General features: G+C 46.4%; 1 pseudogene; it reads right to left on the reverse strand.

Moving 5' to 3' along the window:
- Positions 1 to 13150: 13150 nt before the first annotated feature.
- Positions 13151 to 14164, reverse strand: LOC146201923 (uncharacterized; annotated as a pseudogene).
- Between the last annotated feature and the right edge of the window lie 12317 nt (positions 14165 to 26481).

The raw sequence follows: 26481 nt of genomic DNA on the forward strand, positions 1-26481 counted from the left end.
TAATGTTTAGATTTTGTAAGGGTCCCTGAGAGGTATAATTCACCAGTGTCGATGATGGAACGACACACCTTTATAACAGCACAGAGAACATAAACAGGAAAAATGTGTGGTTGCATGCACAAGCAGAGCAAACGACTGCCTGCAGGTGTTACTGAAAGCAGTAGCCTGATATTATTCTTCAGAAGCAAGCAGAGTATTACATGCTGGAAAGCTATCAGATTCAGTGTGTGCCGTTGTACCTAAAAAAAAATAAACAAAGTCTTTGCTTACTTTATTTCCAGACAGAGCCAGTCCTTGTGTACTTGCTTAGAGCGGCATGGTTTTCAATTCGGGTTCGACGAAAAGCTCTTCACATCCTCTTGTTCTTGTATTCTTTATGACATTCCGTGAAGTGTATTTCCCGCTCCGTTTTTCGTGCTTTGCGTATCCTTGTTGTTGGTTTGTGCATGTTAAACTTTCATTTGAAAGTCAGTGCCGTAATGTATCGTTCGTTGTTTGTTTTTGTGCCCTGCTTCGCTCTTTCACCACAAGGAATGTTTTCACTTTGGAGTCAGTGTGCAGTAAAGAAATATATGTCACAGAAATGTACCGTCGGCGAGAATCTCGAACGTCTGAAAGAGTCAGCGGCTGCGACTCTGCTCCGAATCTGGCGGACGAACGAGCGTGGATACATTCTTTGATTGAAAGCCGCAAGAAGTGCCCATGGGGGCAATTGGCCTGCTTCCTTTCCCATGACCGGATGAAACAAGATAAGCGGCTTATATTAATTTTATCTTCTTAGGCAGGATAGTCATAGGCAGAAGTAGTGTTGCTTCTTTAGCTTGTAAAAAGGAATATGTCCAGACAGACCTCGTCTCTTTAGATGGCTTTGCCTGGAGTGTCTGATTGTCGCTGCAGCCCGAAGGGCGTCTAAATGCCGGATATTGCCGCAAACCATTAAAATCTATATTTGTTGTTTTTTAGAAAGCCGCCGAAACGCGGCTTTATCACTCGTGATTCTGGAACGCGTAACAATTCTGTGTTCTTTGCTTGATCATGTTCGTTGTCGCGAGATGCAGATTTATCAGTTTCTTTGTCGCGAAAGGTGCGCCGAGATGTTTCTCGAAGATTCCGGCCACTCGCATATGTTTCTGCAATGTTCGAGGTTGTGCTAGTCACCGTTTGCGGTTTTATCTCGATTTTTTTTTTTTTTTACAGCCTCTAAATCGAGCGCTAACGCGTGAAACGAGCAATCGCAGATCGACGGCCGCAGAGAAGGGTTGTTGCTATCGCCGCCGCCGATTGCTTAGTCCTTTTGCGGGCGCAAGTCAGCCCAATAAACAGTTGATCCCTGCGAAGATCGCCTCTTCATTTGTTGTCAACGTCATTGTCACCGCCACATGACAATATGATGAATTGTTATGCCTTTTTTTTTTTTAACAGTGTGTCTTTCTCTCGCAGGAGAGACCCTGTATCCCGGGCTCGTACGGCTTTTATACCTTTCTTTGATCGGTCCACATGCATCAGCTGGTCTTCTATATTTGAGTTGGTAAGCACCGCCTCCTATTGGTTATTTACCAGATTTAGCGGATCTGGTTTTTCGGCTGCTGCCTTTATTGGTTGGCATTATAGTTCTCCGATTCGAAAACTGTCTGCAGCAGGGCGAAAGGTAAAAGTAATCCAGGCCAATCGAAACGGCATGCACTAAAAAACTTTGTTTCTTAGCTCCTGTCACCGATGGCGGCACAAGAGAGAGAGAGAGAGAGAGAGGCCCTTTAATGAAGAACAGAGATTTTAGCCTGCGTTTAAATTTCGCTGACATGCTACTCTGGGTAGGAAGGGGAATCGAGGAGGAAAAGATCGAAAAAGATTGAAAAAAGATTTAAGAAGACTAGGAGCGCAATCATACATGCAGAGTGCTTCATCATGACGGACTGAAATCGGCCTCATCGTTTGCAGTGCTGCGGACAGCTTCAGAAACGTGTTATATGTGGTGTGTCATAGCGTGAGCTGAAGCGCAGAGAGCGCGCAATTCTCCACGGTTTAAGGCTGGCTATATTATATGTGAGTGTCTGTAGCCGTCTCCATGCTAGCCCTTGATTTTCCGCTGTGTTTTCTGTGTGTCAGTGAAGCTTCCCTTGTGCCCAGTTTGTGATGTTCTATATTGTCACTGTACTATTGCGTGACTAGTTCCATCTCGCTGCTCTCTCTCCGGTCCCACAGTGCGTGTATCGAGCTTCATCTTACGTTTCTTTTTTATATTTTTTTTATTTTTGGTTCCCGCGCGCCATTCATTGCACACTGCAAAGATTAGCCCCGCATTTAGTATCCCGAATTCCCTCCCGTTATTTAGAACTTTACATGCTAAAGTGCAACATGACACCCTGGTTTAGCTATACATTCGACAGGCCTCTTAAGTTGTGAGTCGATATGGATTCATCTTCCTTCCTCGCCGTCTGAGTTGCTGCTAGGGATACATGGCGGCCTGCTAAGCCTCTAGTGCGTCTCCCGTTATGATAGCTGCGTTGACCTCCTTCCCTGCAATGTCGAGGATACAGCCTACCACCCTGCTTCTTTCTGTGTATTGTGCTACGTTATTTTACATTACGTTAGGTAGCCATCATCATGAGCCCGACTATACCACTGCACGGCGAAGGCCTTCCCCATATTCCTTCAATGAAGCCGCTTCTGTGCTGCATCCACTTCACTCCCGCAAACTTCCTAATCTCATCAACGCACCTAACTTTCTGCTGCCTCCTGCTACACTTTCCTTTCCTGATCCACGTTTTCCTTAAGCTACCATCGGTTATCCTTTCTTTGCACATGTTCTGCAGACACCCATTTCTGATTTTCTCTAGAATGTCATTACCTCAAGTCATTTCTCTGGCCCACTCTGCAGGCTTCTTGAGCCTTAATGTTGCACGTATCCTTTTCAGTTCCATAGCTCCCTGCGTTATTCTCAAGTAGAACTCTTTCCTTTACCTGCACATTTCAGCCCCATAGGTGAGTACCGGTAAAATGCAACTGTTGTATCTTTTCTCTTTGTGATACCGGTAAGCTGCTAGCCATAATCTGCAGGTACTTACCAAATGCATGCGCTCCATCCCAATCTCATTTCCGAAGTTGTTTCACTTCCGCCGTCCGGACCTGCGGTAACTACCTACCCTAAAAAACATATTCGTCTGTCACTTCAAGTGGCTCGCTACCTATTGTAAACTGCTGTTTTTCAGAGGCTGTTGAACGTTGCCTTAGTCTTCTGCATATTAAGTTTAGGCCTAACTTTCTGCCTTTCGTGTCTAGGCCATCAATCATTATTTGCAGTTCATGCCCCGAGTTGCTTAGCAAGGCAATGTCATCAACAAATCGCAGATTACTGAGGTATTCTCCATCAACCTTTATCCCAAACTGCACCCATTCCAAGCCTTTGAATACTTCCTCTAAGCAAGCTGTGAATAGTACGAGAGAGCCTGGTTCTAAGCAAGCTGTGAATAGTAATGACACATTTAATTCTTTATGGGAATATAATTACTTCCTTTATTCAGAGCTATGGTTGCTGTGCAGCCACTATAATCTTCCTGTACTTTCAGATATGGCTCATCTGCACCTTGATTTCGTTAGACACCTTTCGGTGTTAGTTTGTATTGCCTTAGCTTATGAGCTTCGTCCTCTTGTGTGTTACAGGGTGCCTGCGTCCGGTGATAGGCGACATCCTAAAACGCTCTCTGTGGCCGTACTTCATAAGCTGTCATTTTGCATTTCATTCGGTCAAACGTCGGCATGATGGAAACATCGGAGGAAAGGAGGGAGTCGCCAGTCACAGAAACTGCACAGTACCTTTTCCTGCCGTCGGCGATAGATATCGCCCCTCACCGCACGCATCGGTTTACCCCTGGCAGAATCATGTAACCAACGCTGATGTGTTATCGCTAATCAGCCAATAGAGCTGTCGCTTCCCACGGATGCTTAAAATCTGCGTCTTCATCACCTAACGGATGGGACCAATGCAAAAAGACGAAATCAGTACGAAATAGAAACCGAAGATTATGAAATACAAGCGTACGTGCTCGTCTCCCGGGTTATGGCCGCTATTAAGGCGAAAGCCTTACTTGGCTATGTTTGCAAAAATGTGTCCGCAAGACGTGGAGGCAAATGTAACATGCGATATCACGTCGCCTTAAGATGAGACTGGTAGCCATGAATGTGAAGACAAGTCCACTTGTCGAAACGTTGGCTCCACCTTCGAACTGAGGTGTCCCCCCTCTACCCTTGCTCAGTGCTCCTTCATACCATCTAAGGAAAAGTAGTAGTCATGTCATGTGAGTCATTATAGTATAGTCATGAGTCATAGTCACTTGTCATGAGTCAGACAGACCGGAGATCCAATGTGCATGACTATGGAGTTCATTCAGTGTCATTACCACGACTAGTGTCTAGTCATGACTCTCAAAAGTGCTCAGTTATGACACTCTAAGAGCTACTTAAGAGCAGCCGACGCACATGCTATCGCATTTCTTGAATGCAAGTCTCTGAAGCGCTCTCAAATTTTTTTTTTCGATTTCTCCACTGCGCCGATGTGAATATTCTAGCGCGCTTAGCATATGCCTCCCTGCATGTTTTAACGTGAGTCGTTGTAAATGGCCCGTTCAGAGGCTCTCAGCGTGCTCTCAAGGTGGTGTGCATTCCGGGCTTTTCAAGCTAGTGGGCGGGCTTATTTGGATATTTGGTGGAGGCCGAGACTTTCTCGATTGCCTTCCTTAGAAATTATTGCGATTGAGCCTGGTCTGGTTTTCAGGTTGAGATATATAATGTGCAGTAGACCCTTCCACTAATCATGTGTGCCGGCAGTAGACTCGTGGTGTGTCCTGCTTAATACTTAGATGTCCGTATGCTATCCATCGTTCTCATAATTTCTAGGGTCATGTTTAACATCTCATTTACCATGTAGCTTCTTCCCGTCTTGTTGCAGCCGTCCTAGACTTTTTGCATTCGGTACTCCGCGCATTATGCTACCCTTGTTCCCTTGAGTGTTATTTTTGTTTGTTTTTGGATAAAAGTTTTGCCCCTGGGCTTTTCCTTAGCGGTTTTTAATTCCCACCTTTCCGGTGATCTTTTCAAGCCACTCCCCTCTGTGCACCTAGCTTGTACTCTGCCTGCGGTTTCCTGCAACGCATCCTGAAGGTTACATCCTTCTAATCGCTTAATGGCCCTATTGGGATTTCATATGCATATATTGCATATCTGAAGCCAACTCAATGAGTCGCTCCAATAGCTTCATCAATGCGATGTTAGGATAACCATGACCCTACACCAACTAGCCCAACTCTATGCTCTTGTGTATGGCTAACTGAGGTGTTCAATCATACACTAATCTTGCAGAGTCTAAGGTTCTCGGAAAGAACCAAAGCACACTTCGCTCTCATGGAAGAAAATGTTGCGGGGGCGGAAAACGGGTTACACGAAAACTGGGACGTCACAGTGTTGGAGGTGGCCCACCGCGGTAGTAAATAAGCTCGCAATCAGCAGGTGCGCGGAAGTTGTTGCTCAAGAAGCTGACGCTGATAATGAAAGAGAGAAGAAGCGTCCATAGCTACCCTGTTTGTGTATAAACCTGACGGTGAAACAACCCGAGGGCATGATTATGCGCTTGCCAAGCAACTGAGACGAAGTATGAATATATGCCACACTACACCCTAAAACGCCGAGTGAACCAATCAGCCAGCAACGTTGTGCGGAACTTTTTTTTTTTTTTTTGCATCGAAGGAAGCTGGTCTCAGAGCCCCCTCCCCTTCCTCCCTATTTGCAAAAGCGGAGTTCTATGACGTAGGAAAAGCTCGTCACATGCCATTCTTCGCATACGCGTAGCCTGGAGAAAGTCACGATGCATGCACCTCCTCGGTGACAATGCGAGGCCACGTACAGTTACAGAGCAAGACTGTCCTCGTTTTATGACCGTCGTCTTCTTTTTGCATCCCACAACCAGCGTAGTAGCCTATCTGAAATCTGTTATTTTCACGTGTTATGTCTTTGTTGTCTGTGCTGAGGTGTAAGATGTGGCCCGGTTTAATTGGTTTAACGTCCCTAAGCGACTAAGGGCATAAATGTCACCGTATTAGAGTACACTGGCAAATTGCATTGAACGGGCGACTTGCTTTTCATCTCCATCGGAAGTGACCAAAATCCTGGCTTAGTAGTCCAGCGGGCTAACCCCGGGGCCACCATGGCGGATTGGGAATGGTAAGGTCTACAGAACTGACCAGGTTTCTTCGTCAGTGCTAACCGCTTCCGAGACAACTATACTTTTCCGGTCGTTTTTTTTTTTTTTTTTTTTTGCACCCTGGTCAGGATTTATATGCAAGATCAGTGAACTAAATAAGTAAAAGCTCAGTTTATGTAGTGGTTATCCTAAACGTTTCGAATATATTTTTCCCGGTATGTAGACGACGCGCGAGGCAACAGGGTTCTTAGGTCTGAAACAAGCTATTTTTTAGCATAGTTGGGTAATTAAAATACTGTACACGTGAAGTTTGTTTCGCTACTTCTAAAAGGGCGATCTGGGTTAACCAGGATAGCGTGCCCTTCATGAATGTGCGCTTACCTTCTGGATGGTGTAAACATCTACAGCTTGGAATAACGTAGGCACGCACGTCTGCACTCATCACAGATAAATCGCGTTCCCTTTTTCATCACAATTACACAGTGAGACAGCCACATACCAGGAAATTCAGGCATAAACAAACTAGCATTGGAAAGCCTTGCGCTAATACTTGATTGCCGTTTTCTTTTGAACGGACATTGCACAAGTGCTAATAAACTTTAGCTAGGCGAATGGGCGCTGAAACCTCTTTCCGTCTCCTCCCAGGTATGGCGGTAATACAGCTGCTATGTCTTTACCAATGGTTTGCCATTGAAAGTAACCGAAACGCAGCCGCTGATAATTGCGCTAACAACAAGTTTCTCCAGAGGATATGAAAGCCTTGGACAGGTCCCATTTTATGCGCCATAGTATTCACGTAACCCTACAGTAGAGACTAATTAAACACGTCTGCTTTGATGTCGGGTATTCCTTTGATGTCTTCAACGAAGAGCTTAATTGGGCAATGCTCAAATATAATAGGCATTATCTTCTGAAAAGTTTGTGGTGAAACTTCTTAAATAGGCACAGACGGTTCACCAAGCCCTTTTAAACTGTGTTCCCAGCTTCGTTCGTTTCATGTAACGTTTTTTTTTTTTTTTCTTTCTTCTTTCATTAGCTTCCTTCTGCAGTTCAACTCTCATACCTGACCTCTGCAGACGTGATGTCAATAAATAAAATCTTTAGGCTTCATAAATATTTGTAGACTTTAAAAGGTTCGGCGTTTGCAAAACGTTCATTCAGGCACAAGCTTTCCATGCAAAGATATAAAAGATCAAAGGGCCGAAAAATTACATTCTGGGCGGATTACATTCATGTTTTTGCAATTCAAAGTGCTCCTTTCGCACAAATTCAAGGGTTAATAAATTAGAAATCAAGGTTTCAATGCGGAACTTCAAAGGGAACGCCGAGAACGAGGGATGAAAGCATTCATACTGAACAGCCAGGTATACTCAAAAGGTCTGCTCATGCAAGGGGTGAGATGAGGTCTGCCGACTAGAGCTCACATCAAAGTGAGCACTGAGCATAAAGCACAAATTTGTGCAATTACATACTACGTACTAACGTGTTCTCAGGAAAACGTGCAAAGCCATCTCAAAATTTTGAAATGAGGGGGCAGCATGTATATATAACATCTCAAAAGATTGGATAAAGCAAATATAACACAGAACACGCTATTGGCTGCGGGAATTGTATAGCGCACTTTCAAGAAATGGGACATCAAACAGAAAATCATATTTAAAATCATGCCTGTTCATACCTTGCTTCACGATAACCCTATGTTTCAAAACTGTCGAGAATGGGATATGCTCCACCGAGGCGCTTGTCAATTCAGTAAGCGTGAAGAACATTTTCAACCATCAAAACCGCCTATCCGCCTCATTTTTCTTGTTTTCTTGAAGAACGTAGGCTACACGCTGATATCAGCCTGTCTTTCTTTTTTTTTTCTTTCGGAGTTGGTAGGGGGGGGGGGGGGGGGCGAAGGGAGGACCCACTTTGTAAACATAAAAGCAACAAAAGACAATATCTTGATCGCTCTAGCTCTTGCAGACCATCCGGAAAACCTTGGCAACGAGAAGCTTCCTTTACTGCCGTCTGGCGCCTGTAAAGTGCACTGAAAGCGCAACCATTGCGTCTGCTGCTCACCGCACAACGCAAAGCAATCGGTTGACAATTTTCGCACCACTTTCGTATCGTCTTCACACCTTTAGTCCTCTCGCAAAGCGATAAATAGGAGCCCTGGTTTGACTGCTGTGTCGCTGCAACGGCAGTGAATATGTCATTTTACTCTCTAAATGACCTCTCTAAATGACCTCTTTACTCTCTAAATCAAACCCAATCCACAAGACCATTCTTACAAGAGGCAATCGGCGCCCGACTGTAATGGCGCCGGAATTATGCGTGGGTGCCATTCCCTCCGACTGTGGCGATAAAAAGCTCTCAAATAACGACAGTCCATCCGTGAAGGCAGAGTATCCGTTTCAGAGGCCATAGTGTTTCGGTTATGTTCAGGGACATTACGCGCTGAGCTCTCACAACAATATCCGATCGCAATGGCCGCGGATATTAGTACATATACGAGGAATAGAGTTGTACGTCCGTGCCATTGCTACTTCTCGACTATAAAGACACGTTCTCAACCTCGAAACTTTTCCAGAAAAAAGAAATACAAAACTGCGCCAAACTCCGACTCACCAAAACTAAAAAAAAAAAAAAAAAAAAAGAGGAAAAGAAAACGCATTTTGTTTTCAGTGGCACGTACCTGTAATCGCTGTAGACGCATCGCTCCCATTCTTGGAACGGAATAATGGGGTGCTCATCACATCATATTACTTTCACTGACCTAGGAATATGTTCTTCTTTTTTTTTATGCTAACGTGGCTATCGGGTATATGTCACAAAACTGCTGCCCCATTCGATGAATGTGTGCACCGCGTGGCTCATTTGCTTTCAAGCAGGTCTTACAAAAACAATGACTGAAGGATAAAATTTCGGGAGATTTCCGATGGACGCTGTATAGACGGAAGACGTTCACCTAGCAAATTCCGCATGTACAGCCATACTTTCAGGCTGCTTTTAGAAGCCCTTCTGCTTTGTGGTAGCTGCGCTGTTCCAAATGAGTCGCAAATAAAATTATGGACGCAGCCATTGACGGCACTTAATTCTTTCCTTTATGTTCATCACATCTTGTTACCATCGACTCCTCTTTTACCCCTGTTGGTGTACAGTGAAATATCCTCGTTGAAGATAGCACTTTCTAGCGATTCATATGTGATTTACATTTGAATTTAAGTTTATGCGTGCTGCAATCGTAATATACGTATATATCACGTTTACAGGTGATGTGCCACCATTCCCGACCAACATATCGGTCATTTACGTAGCGAACGATTACTATATAAATGCTTGTGTGTGTGCGTGTGCGCGTGTGTGCGCGTGCGTGTGTGTGTGTGTGTGTGTGTGTGTGTGTGTGTGTGTGTGTGTGTGTGTGTGTGTGTGTGTGTGTGCGTGCGTGCGCGTGCGTGCGTGCGTGTGTGTGTGTGTGTGTGTGCGTGTGTGTGTGTGTGTGTGTGCGTGTGTGTGTGTGCGTGTGTGTGTGTGTGCGTGTGTGTGTGTGTGTGTGTGTGTGTGTGTGTGTGTGTGTGCGTGCGTGTGTGTGTGTGTGTGCGTGCGTGTGTGTGTGTGTGCGTGCGCGTGTGTGTGTGTGTGTGTGTGATCCCGTTCTACATGACGATGGCGGTAACACAGAACGTTCCACATCCACCGCTATGGTTGAGGATGGCGCTGGTGAACACTCCCAAGGTTCGTATACAGACAACAATAATACCAAAGAAAATAGCAGGGGGAAAAGCGGCCGATGTAGCTAAACAGATTACATTACTAATTTATGTGATTACCAAAGTAACAACTAAAAAAAACAAGACAACGTACAATCCCCAATGCTTTCCTTGGCCTTGCCGACTGTTGGCTTCTTTCCATCATATATATATATTAATATTGTAATTGTCATCGCAACCCCAGAAGTTAACTAAATTAAATAATTACCTTTTCATTGACAACCGTTAGCATGCATGTTTATATTGACAACTTGAAGGCGGTGCCACATGATGATGATCCCAGTTTTTGTTATTTTTAATATAGCGGTTGTGCTCTGAGATATGCACGTCTAAAGCTTCAGTCCAATCCATCTAATTACGCATGCGAGACAGCGACACTCGTCAATAAGCTCCTACCCCGTGTAACGCAGCTGCTGCGTATGACGCTCCGTCTCACAAGAATTTGGTGGTGACCGGCGATGGAGATCCGATTTTGTTTTTTTGGTCAGCATTTTCGTTCTTGGCCAACGAAATGAAAAATGACAGTGCGGGACGTCTTGGCCGAGCTGTTTGAAGCGATGGCTTGCAGTGTTGCCGACAAGGCGGGGTTCCTCCGCATACTGCGGATGCAATAGATTGCCAGGTTGGGATGCTTTCTTCTTTCTTTTTTTTTTCTGGTATCGCTGGCGCTTAGTCACCTTCCATGCAGCAAGGTGAAAGCATTTTGGCCGCCCTGCTGCGAGCCTTGGAACGCCAAGATTCCTCGAGAGAGAAAGAGAGAGGCTCTCTCTGTCTCACCACTCGCTATCATTATCTATCATTAAACATAACTATCAGTCTGTATATACCGAAACCCAGCCGATATCCCGCGGAATCTCGCGCACAGATCTAGTGCACATTTTCTGCGGACGCCCCTCATGAGCTGCTAAATGACAGCTGCCGAACAGCCCTTCAGTAGACTTGCAGAGTTCCAGGGGCGCTGTGCATGTCTACAGAGTGTGGTTTGAAAACCCGGCGTTGCGTTAGCCTATGAAACTCCTGTAAAATTGAACGATTCTGAAGAAGCGGTAAGCGGAGTTCACTTTATTGTGGTTAGTTTTTTGCGCGGTGCGAAACGTACGGACAGATAATGCATCGTCTTAAAGCGCATCGAGTGAACCACTCAGATTCCCCACTAATGTGCATTTGCCAGTGACTGAGTCATTTTCTAAGGAGGGTCATTAAAAGAAGGAAGTGCCGCGTTGGGACTCTGTCCCTTGGAATATGACGGCTTCGCCTGGTTGCTTCGCCTTGTCCCAGGTACTATTTTAGGGCAGGAAAGATATAATATCAGTAAACCAGATGAAGGGCAACACCTCACTAGCAATGCGTCTGTACGCGTCTTGCCATCCATGCCGTCAAGTTCCAACCCGACCAGTATTTGTTAGCATTGCCTGAAGTTTCCTCACAACACCATCCATTGCCCAAAAAAAGACAGCTCAAGCAGAGCATCACCGATGAGGACTTTAAAATTGACATCCTTTCCTGCGTGCATGCAATGGCAACAGTAAACATCAGAGTGATTTCTAAATGATGCGGGAAGAGCGTGCACAAAGTTCTAAACAAACACAAATTAGATCCATGCCATGTGAACCTTCACCAAGTCCTAAATGAGGCAGACGTTGAAGCACGAGCTGACTTCTGTAATTGTACCCTAATGAAATTTAACAGTATTAAGGATTTTCTACAAGGAGTCATTTGGTCTGATGAGGCCCGATTCTTTGTGAACGGCGCAGAGCACAGTCGCAACGCTCGCTATTGATCGGAAGACAATCCTCATTGGCTGCGGCAACGCAAACACTAAATTTGCTGGTCTGTGAATGCCTGGTGAGGAATAATTGGGGCGACATCATTGACCCTTACTTTTATAAACAAAACCTGAATGGAAAGAATTATGCGCAAAAATTTATGCTGTCATCATTGACAGATTTACCTCCAGCGTACCTCTCAACGAAATGCGGAAACCTTTTTTCCAGCATAACGGTGGTCCAGCGCGTTTCTCCTTCACTTCAATGCCAATAACTGGCTGGACAGTAACTTTCCCCGACAGTGGATTGAACGCGGAGGAGAAATGTTTCCGTCACAGAGATCTCCTGATCTCCCTCCACTTAACTTCTCTTTTAGCGGCTGTGTTACGGACCGCGTTTACGCTGTTGAACCCACTGATGTCATCGACATGAAAAAAAAAAAAATGCAGATGCCCGTGGAAGCATCGGCCCAGAATTGCTGCGCATAGTTGTCGATTCGATGCGAGAGCAGCTCAGGTTGTGTGTTACCAGGGAAGGCAAGCATTTCGTACATTTTTAAAACGTTCATTTCTTGACAAATGTCACAATCCCGAGTTGAATAAGATATCTCATCGCTTAAAACTAATCTTGCAAACAACGGTATCTTTGAAGCCAATTTGTAAAATCTTTGTGCGTTTTGTTTGTACGCAGGCCATGGACTTGTACTGTTGTTGTTCGGTTGATCTTTTTATTCCACCTCCTCCGCAGTGTTGCCTGGAATGAAGCTGTAATTAACTAAATAAATTAGAATTTTAAACCACTGGCATAGATTTGTGCTCTGCCACGAGGAGGTAATTGTGAACCCGTTTTTAGTTAAATAAAAAAAATACGGTTACGTGAAGAATGCTGGACAATCATTCGTGTGTCCTAGACAATGCAAGGCTGTAAAATTAACTATAAGCATCCGCATGGCACCCCAGAATCTTCAGCGATTAATAATCTACTGCTTGGCAGTTATCGTCGCCTTATGCTCTGCACCGGTCTTAATTTCGACAGTTCTTCAAAGCCTCCGTGGTTGCAGAAAAACAATTAGGTGGGGCTCAGCTTTAGTTAAGCCCGGTAGGTTGCGAAAGCAATATTAGCATGGCTACGCTATAGTTCAGCTAGTAGTGTAGCCAATTGTGGTGTAGCATGTCGACCGTACGATTCACACAGGATACACATAACACAGTACATATCACTGGCCAAACACACACACACACACACACACACACACACACACACACACACACACACACACACACACACACACACACACACACACACACACACACACACACACACACACACACACACACACACACACACACACACACACACACACACACACACACACACACACACACACACACACACACACACACACACACACACACACACACACACAGGCCAAAGCTTCAGCCAAAGGATCTTAGAGGCTGTCCAAACTCCATCTCACAACCGTCCAACAAAAATTCTTCTTGAGCTTGGTCACACATAGTTCCCAACTTGGTAGCGTCTACCTTTATGTCGTAGTGTTTATACAGCGGAAAGTTTTCGAGAACCTCAACCCAAGGCAGCAGTTTATCTCTTGAAACTTCATCCGCTAAGTACACAGTCTTAGCAAGGAGGCGTCTCTTGATGCTCACGAACACAGAGCGTTGTTCCTCAAAGCCTCTAAGCAGTTGTTTCAACATCTCCTCAACGTTCCCGGGAACGTTCACTATAGGACCTTTGATGCCATATTGCCCTTTCTTCCAGTCCATTAGCCGCCTGATTTGCACAAATGGAATACGTGGAGTCAGTAGTCGTTCAGCCACTGGATTCAAATGTGGTAAGCCCTCGGGGATAGGCAGGTAACGATACCCGTTTGACACACTGTAGAGGGGGACCTTCTGGTCTTTAAGGCTCGCTCGTCACGTTCTACACACCACAGCACTTCTCATAGTCTCCTCGTCCCATTCTGGATAAGCTAGGTGAAGAGCAGGATACATGAGCTCGCTTACCTGAGTCAAGCAGTCTTTATGCCATAGGCTATCACACACCTAACACACCCTTCCGAAGGGGTTATTCATGAATCGTCTATGAAATTCACGCGTAGCCCAATCAAATTCACTAACTCTTCTCGCATACTCTGGACGTCGTTGCTCTTCCAAGTCCCCTGTTGACACAGTGAAACCAGCCTTCACAAGTGACGCTTCCCGTCTCTTTTTCAAACGTACGGCTCGTTCCTACGACGTCTCTTCCTTATACTTTACTTGTCGAGTTCCCCCCCCCCCCCCCCCCCCAGCGCGACCAACACGCTCCCTTTCAAGCCGTTGTTGCCGTTCTTCTGTTTCCTGAACGCGTCGTTGCCGTCTTGTTGCATTCCAACGTTCCTGACTGCTGCTTGTACACGTCGACAAATAGTCTTCACTGTTCAAAGCTTTCATTACAGTGTCATTTCCCTCCTCTTCCTCTCAACTTTGAGATCAGTCGGAAAATACTACAGAAAATTTTTTGATGTTACCACAGAGTTTCTGTGCAGTTTTTGACGGGAAACCTGTTGTGACAACAGAACATCCTGTAGTAACATCAGAAATTTCTGTAGTTGCAACAAAAAAGTGCTAAAGAACTACAGACAACAGAAATATACTACAAAAAAAACTACAAAACTGCAGAAAAGTACTACAGAACTGCAGAAAATCTGGTGGTTGCGACAAAACTACAGGATATTTTGTCGTATTTTTGACACAGTTCTGTAGTTCTTTTCGACTGAGGAAGAGATGACAGCAGCACCTCCTTTCAGTAGCAGCGCGGCTCCAGCTGCAGCGCGCCGTGCCTACCGACTGCCGCCGCCACCCGACAACTCGACTCGGTAGCCCATCTCTCGCAACTGTTATGACGTCATAGCGACGTCATCATCTCATCCGCGGCGCGCCGTGCCTACCGACCGGCGCCGCCATCCGACGACTCGACTTGGTAGCCCATCTCTCGCAGCTAGTATGACGCCACAGCCACCACGTGCCTACCGACCGTGGCTACGGGAAGGGCTGAAAATGGGAGTATAGTATTGCTTTCGAAATAAAAAAAGGAAAACTGCATGGTATCGCTGCGTTTGACCACTTAAGCCTAAAGCCACCTATACGTCTTATCACCCGTTCAACTGCCCATTGCCCATTCTTCGGTTTCGCTGGCCATAACGAAAACAGTAACCAACAAAAATATCAACCATTGCCTATCAACCTCATATTCTTGTCAGACAGAGCGTCCTACGTAAGGACTGCGTCGCACAGGGGAAGAGCTTCATGTCGAGTGCCGCTGTCTCGCATGCGTAACTAGTTGGTTTGGATTGGTTTACTGAGGGGTTTACCGTCCTAAAGCGACTCAGGCAATGAGAGACGCCGTAGTGGAGGACTCCGGAAATTTGGACCACCTGGGGTTCTTTAGCGTGACTGACATCGCACAACACACGGGCGTTTAGATTTTCGCCTCCATTAAAAAGCAGCCGCCGAGGCCGGGATTCGATCGTAACTGTGTTGAGTAATTAGATGGATTGGGCTCAAGCTCTAGGCGTGCATATCCTAGGACACAGGAGCGCTATTAAAATTGTACAAAAGGAATCGTCACCAAACGACACTGCCTCTTTTAATATAAGCACGCCTACTAACAGCTGCGAATAAAACGTTAATTATTCATTTAGGCAATTAGTGATGAGATGAAAATTACTAACACGGTTCGCGTCCGCCTGGCCGCATAACCAATGTAAAAAAACTACTTCTACGTACACCTCCTAGTATTTTTTGAAAACCCCGATAGTCCAACTTTGAACCCTCTTTATATATATGTCTCTGTGTGCGTCACACAGACATGTGACATTTGTGTGTGTGTACGTTTGTGCGCATGTGTGTGCGTCGAGTGTCCTTGCTATTTTATTTATTTATTTACTTATTTATCTTGGACACCAGGTAATTAAGAGGCAAACTGTTTCAATTCCTTCACTATTTAACTGATAAAAATTTTCACTTTAGCGGGTATGTTGCTTTCGCAGAATTATATGGCGTCCTCCAAATAGTATAGCCGCAAAAACATTTGTTTCAAAGGAATTGCAGCGTGTGGGCCACAAATGTAACCCTGATAAACAGTTTCACAGAATAGCACAGAGCCTGTGGCGTACTCATAGCTCCTCCCAGAGATTTCGTCATTGTGCTGGCCTCACCTGAGAGCCAGACCAGCTAGACGGGTGCACGGCGGTTCGTTGTCAATTTCACTTCGACCGCGGCCTCGCTGAGAGCCGCCGCGTCGGTACCCAATGCGCACAGTCATTGCGCTTGCAGTCCGGCCTCACAGGGTGCATTGGCCGAGCGATCTACGCCGAACGCGCCCCTGGAGCTTGTGTTATTGGGTGAAACCGCCAATCATGGTCACGTTAATGGGCGTTGTAACTCCCGCTGCAGTTTTTTTTTTTTTAAGAACCCTTTTTTCGCGGCTTATACTGTTTGGAGGAGGAGTTCCAATTCTGCAAATACAACATACCTCCTAAAACAAAAATTGAAAAGTCAACCTATTTATTTTATTAGCGAACTAATCAAAGCCGTCTGCGCCCAATCAATTCAGTCGTTCAGTCGTGTCCGACTCTTCGTGACCCTATGGATCATGTCACGCCACGCTTTCCGGTCTCTCACTATCTTCCTAACATCACATAACTTCATCTGCAGTGCCTCGAGGATGCGATCTAACCATCGCGTTCGCTGCCTACCCCATCTCCGGCGACCCTCAACCTTTCCCAACATCAAATCTTTCTCCAGCGACTCCTCTCTTCTCATCAGATGACCAAAGTAGCTGAGCTTTTACTTTAGAATTTGACCCTCCAATGAGCAGTCAGGGTTTATGGTCGACAATATCGACTGATTTGATCTTCTGCAGTCCAAGGAACTCTCAAGAGTCTTCGCCAGCACCACAATTCAAACGCGTCAATTCTTCGGCGGTCAGCCTTTTTCACAGTCCAACTCTCGCATCCATACATCACAACTGGAAAGACCATAGCGCGAGTTATACGGATCTTGGTTGGCAGACTAATGTCTCTGCTCTTTACTAGGCGGTCAAGGCTAACCATTGCTCTCTTTCCCAGAAGCAGGCGTCTCCTAATTTCATGGCTGCAGTCTCCTTCCGAGGTAATCTTGGAGCCCAAGAAGAGAAAATCTGTCACAGCTTCCACTTCTTGTCCATTGATGCTCCAGGACTTGATAGGGCAAGACGCCATGATCTTTGTCTTTTTAATTGTCAGTTTAAGCCCAAACTTCTCACTCTCTTCTTGTACACGCATCAGAAGTCTTTTGAGTTCCACTTCACTTTCTGCCATTAAAGTGGTATCATCCGCATATCTTAAGTTGTTGATACGTTTTCCAGCAATCTTGACTCCAGCTGAAGACTCGTCCAGACCGGCCTTCCTCATGATGCACTCTGCATATAGGTTAAATAGGCAGGGCGACAGTATGCAGCCTTGCCTCACTCCTTTCTCAATCGGAAACAAATCAGTAAGACCATGCCCAGTTCTGACTGTGGCCTCTTGTCCTTCATACAGGTTCCTGAGGAGACAGATGAGGTGAATTGGAACTCCCATCTCTTGGAGAGCTTGCCACAATCTGCTGTGATCTACGCAGTCAAACGCCTCCGCATAATCAATAAAGCAGAAGTAGATGGGTTTCTGGAACTCTCTTGCTTTTTCCATGATCCAGCGAAGGTTGTCAATTTGGTCTCTAGTTCCTCTGCCCTTGCGAAACCTAGCTTGCACGACCGGAAGTTCCCGATTCACATACTGCTGCAGCCTACCTTGGAGGATTTTCAACATCACCTTGCTAGCATGCGAAATAAGCGCGATCGTGCGGTAGTTGGAACAATCTTTGGCACTGCCTTTCTTTGGAATGGGGATGTAAACTGACCTCCTCCAATCCTGTGGCCACTGCAGGGTTGTCCAAATCTTCTGACATAATGTATGCAGAATGTTAACAGCGTCATGGTTGAGGTTTTGAAGCAACTCAGCTGGAATGCCATCAATTCCGCTAGCTTTGTTCTTAGCAAGGCTGGCTAAGGCCCATTCAACTTCACTCTTCAGGATGCCCGGCTCGAGATCAGTAATCACAACCGTCTTATGTTGGGTTTGCACATTCGGGTCCTTCTTGTACAGTTCTTCTGTGTATTCCTGCCACCTCTTCTTTATCTCTGAGGCTTCAGTGAGGTCCTTGCCTCGTTTGTCCTTTATCACGCCCAGCTTAGCACAGAAGCTTCCTTTGATATCTTTGATTGTCTTATACAGAGCTCTTGTGTTCCTTAATTGGCTGTTGTCCTCAACTGCTTGGCACTGCATGTTCAGGAAAACATTCTTATCTCTCCTTGCTATTTTCTGAAAATCCGCATTGAGTACCTTGTATCTTTCTCTTCCCCCCATACCTTTTGCCATCCTCCTGTCCTCAGCTATTTGCAAAGCCTCTTCAGATAACCAGTTTGCTTTCTTGCATTTCTTTTGCTTTGGAACTACCTTACTACCCAATATAGTCCAAAGGGCTAAAATTGATCAAAAATCACTTACCCTTTGTTATATTTCGACCATGTAAAGAAAGGGGATAAAAACACTCTGTATATACAAAAGTGCGGGATACAGCGCCAATCTTCTCACTCGTAAGCGATCAGGAGAAGATCATTCTTACGAGTGTAGACCCACCGAAAACGAGTCCTTCTTAACACAACCTTTCTTTCGTTCTTTCTGGTTCCCCCTCGCGCACAATCTTCTTAGTTGCGGGGGGGGGGGGGGGGGGGGGGCGAAAAGTTGACTCACGCACACTTTGATTACAACCTTCTTCAGATTACGCAAAACTTTGCTCACGAATCTGATACGTGAAGTACTTTTGCTCTGTGGCTGTTCAGCGTCGGCAGGCGGGTCTTATTCTCTGAAAGCAACGTTTCCGCTACGCTCAACAACATCATTATTGGGAATCCTACTGCCCGAGAGAAACACGGCACGTACCCTGCATAAGCGAAGAAGTTTAGCACAGGCTGACAAATGCATAGAAAAAGTGGGCTCGACTGCACTTGCTTCGACCCGGAACAAAATAGAATGATTGCTCCGGAGGGCGAACTAACAGCGAAAGAAAGACTTTAGGAAGAGACGACAGGAGTAGTCTACATGTTGATTGGCCCTGTAGAGCCATTTACCAGGTTGCTCTGACGCGTAACAAATTTTATATTGGCGAGAAAGAACGACGCGTCAGTGAACACTTGCGCGAACAGTCGAATGAGATAAGGAACCAGTATAGCCTGACCCGCTTTAGCTGTTAGTTGAGCGACGAACACGAAGCGTTACGGAAAACACCCCAATCGTTGCCGAATTTAAAAATAAGTTTTGCGGCTCTCAGTGTTCACAAACACGGTGGCACAAGATTCAAGTACTCGTCAGTGTCTCTGCTGCCTCTTACGTTTTGTTTTCTTAACCAGCGTCTAGAATCGAAAAGGCGTACGGATGTTGTATCATGCACCCCGTTTTTGTTTCTCTTTGTAGTCGCTCTTTTAACCTCTGTATATGCTGTCACTACTGTAGCCATAAACCATTTAGTTGTTACTCGGAACAGCTGTCTCTCGTCGCTTCTGCTGCTCTGTATTTTGCCTGTCTTTTCACTCTAGAGAACGAAGACGACCAACCAATGCCTGTCAGCTCTCTTCTTGAACGTTATCTGCAACCAGGCTTTAAGTACGGCACCTTACAGTGCAAGTCGCAAACTTGTTTCACTGTAGCTCTGCTCTCTTCTTGCCAGGACGAAGCGTGATTGTTTTCGCAGTTAGATGCCGAAACAATGAAGCGATGGCCTCCGTCGAGTCCGACAAAAAGCGCACCGAAATTGAAAGTGTATCCCGTAGCAAAGCCTCCGCCGAACCATTGGCCCTACGCCTCCGCTGCTATGTGCATCAACGTGCAAGCTCTGAGCCTCCGCGGAGGAGAGAGGAATCATACATTTAAATTACATCGCATATTAGAAGGTAAAACGCGTTTGCTTGAGTATGCTGCTCACAAGCTACACGCTTTTAAAGCGACAGCTTTTGCTGCTCGTCGAGCCAAGACCATTTGCTCCGAGAATTTGACCTCATGGGCGGCGCGAGGAGCCGGCGCCGCACATCTTCGCACTGCGGCGCGTGGTGCTGGCTTCTTCTTCTACTTCACACACCTGCTGCTTCTTCTTCGCAAACCTGGCAAACTTCATTCGTACCGGTATATATCTCCACAAATGTACAACGTTGCCTGACACAGTGTCACATAGCATTCCAGTCCCCTGCGTACTCCTTCCCTCCACCACAGCCATAGCCCACCTGGCTCGCCTCCTGTGAACTCCCCCTTCATAATGGCTTCGACCGCTTCGTGCTGTCCCGACTCGGGTGCGGTGTCCTGTTCGCATACAGTCATGAAAGAGCCGCGCGCTGTCACCAGTGCTTTGGCTGCATTTCCTCGGCGTTCGCATACAGCCACGGAGGAGTTAAACATCAGCAAACCGTGTTTGAGCATGCTTAATCGAGCTTCCGTTCTGTAAACTGGCTTGCCCATATGAGACTAGCCAGGCTTAGCAACACAGCATAACAAAACTCTAGCTTGCATGCCCGGGCTTAGCTGATTTAAGCAAAAACATGTTTTTATTGCAACAGCGACAGTCAGCGTTCACTGACTGGTTGTCGGGTTATGTAAAGCCATGAGCCCGTGACATGACTGCACTGACAGGCTCTGCGACTTCGCGCTTCGCCTTTCGGATGGGATGTGTGCGCGTGTGTGTGCGTGTGTGTGCGTGTCTGCGTGTGTGCGCATATGTGTGCGCGTGTGCGTGTGTGTGTGCGTGCGTGCGCGTGTGCGTGTGTGTGCGTGTGTGTGTGTGCGTGTGTGTGTGCGTGTGCGCGTGTATGTGCGCGTGTGTGTGCGCGTGCGTGTGCGTGCGTGTGCATGTGTGTGTGTGTGTGCGTGTGTGCGTGTGTGCGTGTGTGTGTGTGTGTGTGTGTGTGTGCGTGCGTGTGTGTGTGTGTGTGTGCGTGTGTGTGTGTGTGTGTGTGTGTGTGTGTGTGTGTGTGTGTGTGTGTGTGTGTGTGTGTGTGTGTGTGTGTGTGTGTGTGTGTGTGTGTGTGTGTGTGTGTGTGTGTGTGTGTGTGTGTGTGTGTGTGTGTGTGTGTGTGTGTGTGTGTGTGTGTGTGTGTGTGTGTGTGTGTGTGTGTGTGTGTGTGTGTGTGTGTGTGTGTGTGTGTGTGTGTGTGTGTGTGTGTGTGTGTGTGTGTGTGTGTGTGTGTGTGTGTGTGTGTGTGTGTGTGTGTGTGTGTGTGTGTGGGACCAACACGCTGCCTCACTTAATTCCTTAAAGCGGGGCTTTATATATACCCTGCGTAGTCTCAAATAATCCCATTTCAGCTTATTACTGCACGCTAATTAAATTAGTACGTTAATCATAATAGAGGTGAGCTGAAAAGATTGCCGAATAATCGAGTAGCAAAGTGTACACGTAAACAAGTATCACGAAGGGGGGCCGATAGGAGAGGGGCCATTAACGCTCTATCGTCGTAGCCTCACAGATGGAGCTTAGTGTTCCCATGATCTTTTCTTTAGACATCTGCCTGACATTACGTGGGAAATTCTATGTAGGATACTTCATCAGATACTATTGGTAATTCTTAAAATTTGGCTGTTTTTAGAAAGAAGAGCGGTGTATGCAGCATGGCATTGCAAGAGGCACTGTGCACACCAGAATCCACGTAGGACACGTTAACTAAGCCAAGACGTGTTCAGACGTGTTCGCAGCTCCCGCCTGGTAACTGCGAACGTGTAGAGAGCACGTGGCATCATCGGCGCTGGGTGAAGCGTGCACCTATGCGCACCCCATTCTTATTGCGCCAGTTTAGCCACCGCGCATGTGCGAACCTAGAATTCATTGTGTTTCAGCGGCTACAGAAATGCTATTTTCGAAAAGCTGTAACTGATGTAAATATTACGGCGGAACTATCTATGTATGCTTCCAAAGCTCGCATTTTCGGGACTGATAGTCTTTCATTATTAAAATTTAGGCTCACTGTCCCTTCTTCTCCATCCCGCCGCAATGGCTTAGTGGTTAAGGAGCTCGCCTGTTGAGCCCAAGGACGTAGGATCGATCCCGACCGTGCCATGTGCCGGGTACTGTGCGTCGTTAATGCATGTTAAGGACCCGTAGGCAGCCTAAATTAGTCTGGAGCTCTTCATTACGGCGTACCCAATATGCGATGTTGCTTTGGGACACGTTTAACTGGCATATAATATGCCCTATGTCATATACATCTCTCAGCCTTGTGAGAGGGACTTAATTATTTAACATGAATTGTTGAGTTATAAGTACCAGCCTATGGTGTATTTTGCATGGAAGACGCATATTGAAAGAAGCCGTGTGTATTTTTTTTTTCCTTTCTGGTGTTACAGAGAGCTATTTGAGGTTGGATGTTTGTTGACCGATGTTTGTTTTTTTTTTTGCACAAAATGTGTGACTACGAATGTTAAACCGAAGTGTGTTCTTAGCTTTTCCATAAACTTTGGTTATTGCTAGCGGCAACTAGTTTGTTATTTCGTGTTTGCGATACTCGTGGCTCGACCAGCGGGCACGTTTGAATTGTAATCTCCAAATGCATTAATTTTTACTACTTCCCAAGATTGTCAGTGTTTAATGCTTCCAACCCTGAATGTTCTATGCTTTCTGGACTATGACACGCCTATGCAAGACTCGTCCATAGCCACGTACGTATCCAATCAAACCGCGAATCGGACGGATTACCATCAAGGCTCGTGGACCTCGTTCGTCGGCACAGAGATGCGACGCCATCTGCTGTCGAAAGTCGAGACTTGGCGGTTCAGCATTCGGTATTATTTGCTAATCGCTATAATGACCAGCTGTACGCCCATCCATTCGAGAGGCGTGTGGAGATGGCGCTGTACGGTTTCTGCGAGAAATAGCTGCTGTTCCTCGCCTCGCCCAGCAATTACGGACGATTGCTTCAATGCAAGCGATCACAGGCCTGTGATTTTGCTATGCTCAGACAAACCAGCAATTAGAAACAAGGATCGAAGCAAATCCCAGTAATTTCCTCACTTCATGCAACCACGTCCCAACTGCATTTCCCGTACGTTTGAAGACGTTTGGTTACCCTAAGGGACACTCGCGAGTCGCTTCGCTGTTATTATTTCATGCTCCATCCAAGTGTTTCCCGTCTTCTTTGTTCCCGAAAATATATTTAGTGTCAATTTGTCCTTTAATTTACGAACCTTAATGGCATCTTTTATTATTCTTGTTATTTTTTTACCACATCCCGCCTAGCAGCACTCCGTTTAACTAAGAACAGCTCGTATCCATGCAGCATCGCAATTTAGCACAGCGTGCCCTTATTTTTCCACAGTCGCTGCATATAACACAGAAGAGATTTAATGACGAAGCATGCTCATCTGTTATTCGTAGAAAATTCATCGCACGCTCAATGGTCCCTGCTCAGCAACGCAATGCATGCAATGTAAGTTCGTGCGCCTCCAGATGTCTCGGCCCTTACTGTTAGGCCTGCAAAATACGCCTGCCCCCTCTGGTGTCAGATGCAGGTGACCTCTAAGCCGAGTAGTGAAGCTTTCTAGCCGGGAACCTTGCTGTAGATGTAACTTTACATGTGTTCACGTGACCGTATGACTCCCCCCAGCTGTATTTAAGAGGTGTGGATCAGAGTTGGTCGATTCAGCCACTTCTTGTCGCGATGTGTTATATGCCTCGAGTGCCCGCAGAACAACCGGTCAGCTTGTGTGTGTATGTGTGTGTGTGTGTGCGTGTGCGTGTGCGTGTGCGTGTGCGTGTGCGTGTGCGTGCGTGCGTGCGTGTGCGTGCGTGCGTGCGTGCGTGCGTGCGTGCGTGCGTGCGTGTGTGTGTGTGTGTGTGTGTGTGTGTGTGTGTGTGTGTGTGTGTGTGTGTGTGTGTGTGTGTGTGTGTGTGTGTGTGTGTGTGTGTGTGTGTGTGTGTGTGTGTGTGTGTGTTTGTGTGTGTGTGTGTGTGTGTGTGTGTCCGAAAGACAAGGAGCGAAAGTGCTAACTCGATGAGAGCACGCCGCCCAATGGAGATAGAGGGTATATTCAAGTACACTCTAGTTGAGGGGTGCAAACAGTACTAACTAGCCGCAGTCCACCCCCTGGGGCGACCGCGGATGCCTGCAAGGAATGCCGGGGTCGAAGAAGCTGCCGCGATTCTTGTCTGCGGAAATTTGGAAAAATAATCGACGGAGGAAGGAGAATCCCCCAAGTGCCTGGCGAGGAGAACTTTGATGGGTAGGACGATTTCGAAGAGTGCCAATCGAAGCAAGAGAGAGACAGAAATCGGGTGTTGAGTAGAGATACCGCTCCCAGAGTGAGATGAAGTGCCGCGGCAATTGTGTAAATAAATTCCTTGTATTGGTTGGTTTGGTTTGTGGGGTTTAACGTCCCAAAGCAACTCAGGCTATGAGAGACGCCGTAGTGGAGGACTCCGGTAATTTCGACCACCTGGGGTTCTTTAACGTGCACTGACATCGCACAGCACACGGACGCTTTGCTTTTCGCCTCCATCGAAAGCTGCCGCCGAGGCCGGGATTCGATCCCGCGTCCTTGGGAACAGTAGTCGAGCGCCCTAACCACTGCGCCACCCCGGCGGGGTTAAATTCCTTGTATTGGGAATTTTGAAGTGTAGTCGGGCTTAATCAGGGAATGCTAGAGTGTTGTCGCAAGGAGCTTGCCTAATTTCGATCCACTTTCTGGGTTCCGGCTCTCAGCACATCAAACTTCGACGATTGCAGACAGTGCGATATATTCTGCCCAGCAGCTGATAGGTTAAATACCTCTTGCACGGGTGAGTTGGTTCACTAACTTGCAGGCCTGACTCGGATCCCCGTCCAAACCATATTTTGCGCACGCGTTACGCTAACTTGCAGTGCCCACCCGCTGTGTTTTACAGCCGTTCAATAAGTGGATATCCTCCGATCCTGCCGACGACGGGGTGCGATGCCACAACACCACCAGCCGTGGCCAAATCCGTCTCTTTGACTTGAGACTGCGTCTCTTAGGCGTAACTAACGCTTACATCGTCTTGGGATGTCTGTACCACCCTGCACAGTTGTGAAATGCCTGGCGTGCTTCTGACTGCAGTTTGACGCCAGCAGCCCGACAGCGACGCTCACCTTCCCCTTGCACCGGTCACGCCTTCCGTGAAACTATAGGCGGCGCTGCCAATGAAGGTGATGCCGCTGGATCATTGATACCGTGACTACCTTTGCCGGTGGTTATGTCATAGAATCAACTAGTAGTATTTCATTGTTAGCATCCGCACTAGTTCAAGAGCATCTGTTATGTGCTTCGTCCCTAGAAATATTTTCAGACACGAAGTAATGTTCAGCATGAATCAAGCACTAGTATTTCGTGGTGCAGGCGATGAATCAATGCTTTCCCTTGGTGTGCGCTGTGTGACTATTGTTATTGATGGCCATTAGTTTGCAACAGTATTTACTGCGTTGTCTCGTTCTTCCTAGGCGTAATTGTATGTATAGACTTTTTGCAACAGTGCTTTTCAACCTAAGACTGCTGTACTTGAGAACTTTCACTGAATACAAAGTTGATGTCAGGTCTTGTGACAGCCTTGTCTCCTGATTTCGGAGCATTGTTTTGTGCCCGAAGACAGACCTGTCTGCGATGTCCGCTGGATTCATACCGATTGTGCCAAATGGAAGTTTGTGCAGCGATTTCGAAGCCGGGGTGAAACCTGCTACACTTACCTGCGCAAAGAAAAGTACCATGACGCCACGTCGCATAGGTCCAGTCAGCAACGGCTCGCTGTAGGCAGTGAACTATTTGAAAGAGCCAGCCATGTTACCTCGACGCATAAAACTCGCCCAATTTCAGGAAGGTGTTTCAGTTTCCGTGGTGGCACTACGTAACAGTGTTTCTGAAAAGAAGGCGATCGAACCCCTGTGGAGAGCGTCAAGTTCAGGCTAACAAGTCTCTGCCCACAAGCGAGCGTTCAATTCTCATTGAACTGCTTACCAAGCATGCGTCTTTGTTGAACCTTTCTACGGAAACACGGAAACCATCAGCTACTGACTCCAACTTATCGCAGTCATCATGTAATTGATATCGGATCAGCTCATCCGATCAGAGTGTAACTGTGTGTCACTCCCGCCTTACGGTCAACAGAGGCGGGGGATTCCCTCTACGGGTACCTGTCGTCTTTTTATGAGGTTTGAAAACATAGTTAAAAGCTAAACCGGTCAACCCGTGAAGTACGTGTGTCGGTGTGCGATTGAGGAATACCTTCAAGAAAGTCACCTTTTTCTTTTACAAATAATGGGATATTTATAGGTAGTAGTCTAAATAACACTGCATAATAATAATAGAACAAAAAAGAAAGAAATGCCACGGCACGATAGTAGTAAAAGACTCGGTAAATGACAAGATGGAAAACACCCGCCAATGAACAAAACACTGCGATAAAAAAATCTATAAAGGTGACAAAGCAAGTATTCCAGATATAGTAAGTAGGGGCAAGAGTTATAAAAAACACAGCTTAAAATACTAAGTCAGATCAAAGGATTAAACAAAGGCGACAACAATGTCCGATTAAACATGCAGTCTGTGGCAAAAAGGAATTCTCATGGCTTTCTTGTTAGATGAGGTGCCGAAATCGCAGAGTTGATCTGTATCGGCGGTCGTACAGAAGAGTAGAACGATGAG

The sequence above is a fragment of the Amblyomma maculatum genome, chromosome 1 (assembly GCF_055883805.1).
Source record: "Amblyomma maculatum isolate TAMU_Amacu chromosome 1, ASM5588380v1, whole genome shotgun sequence".
Lineage (NCBI taxonomy): Eukaryota > Metazoa > Arthropoda > Arachnida > Ixodida > Ixodidae > Amblyomma > Amblyomma maculatum.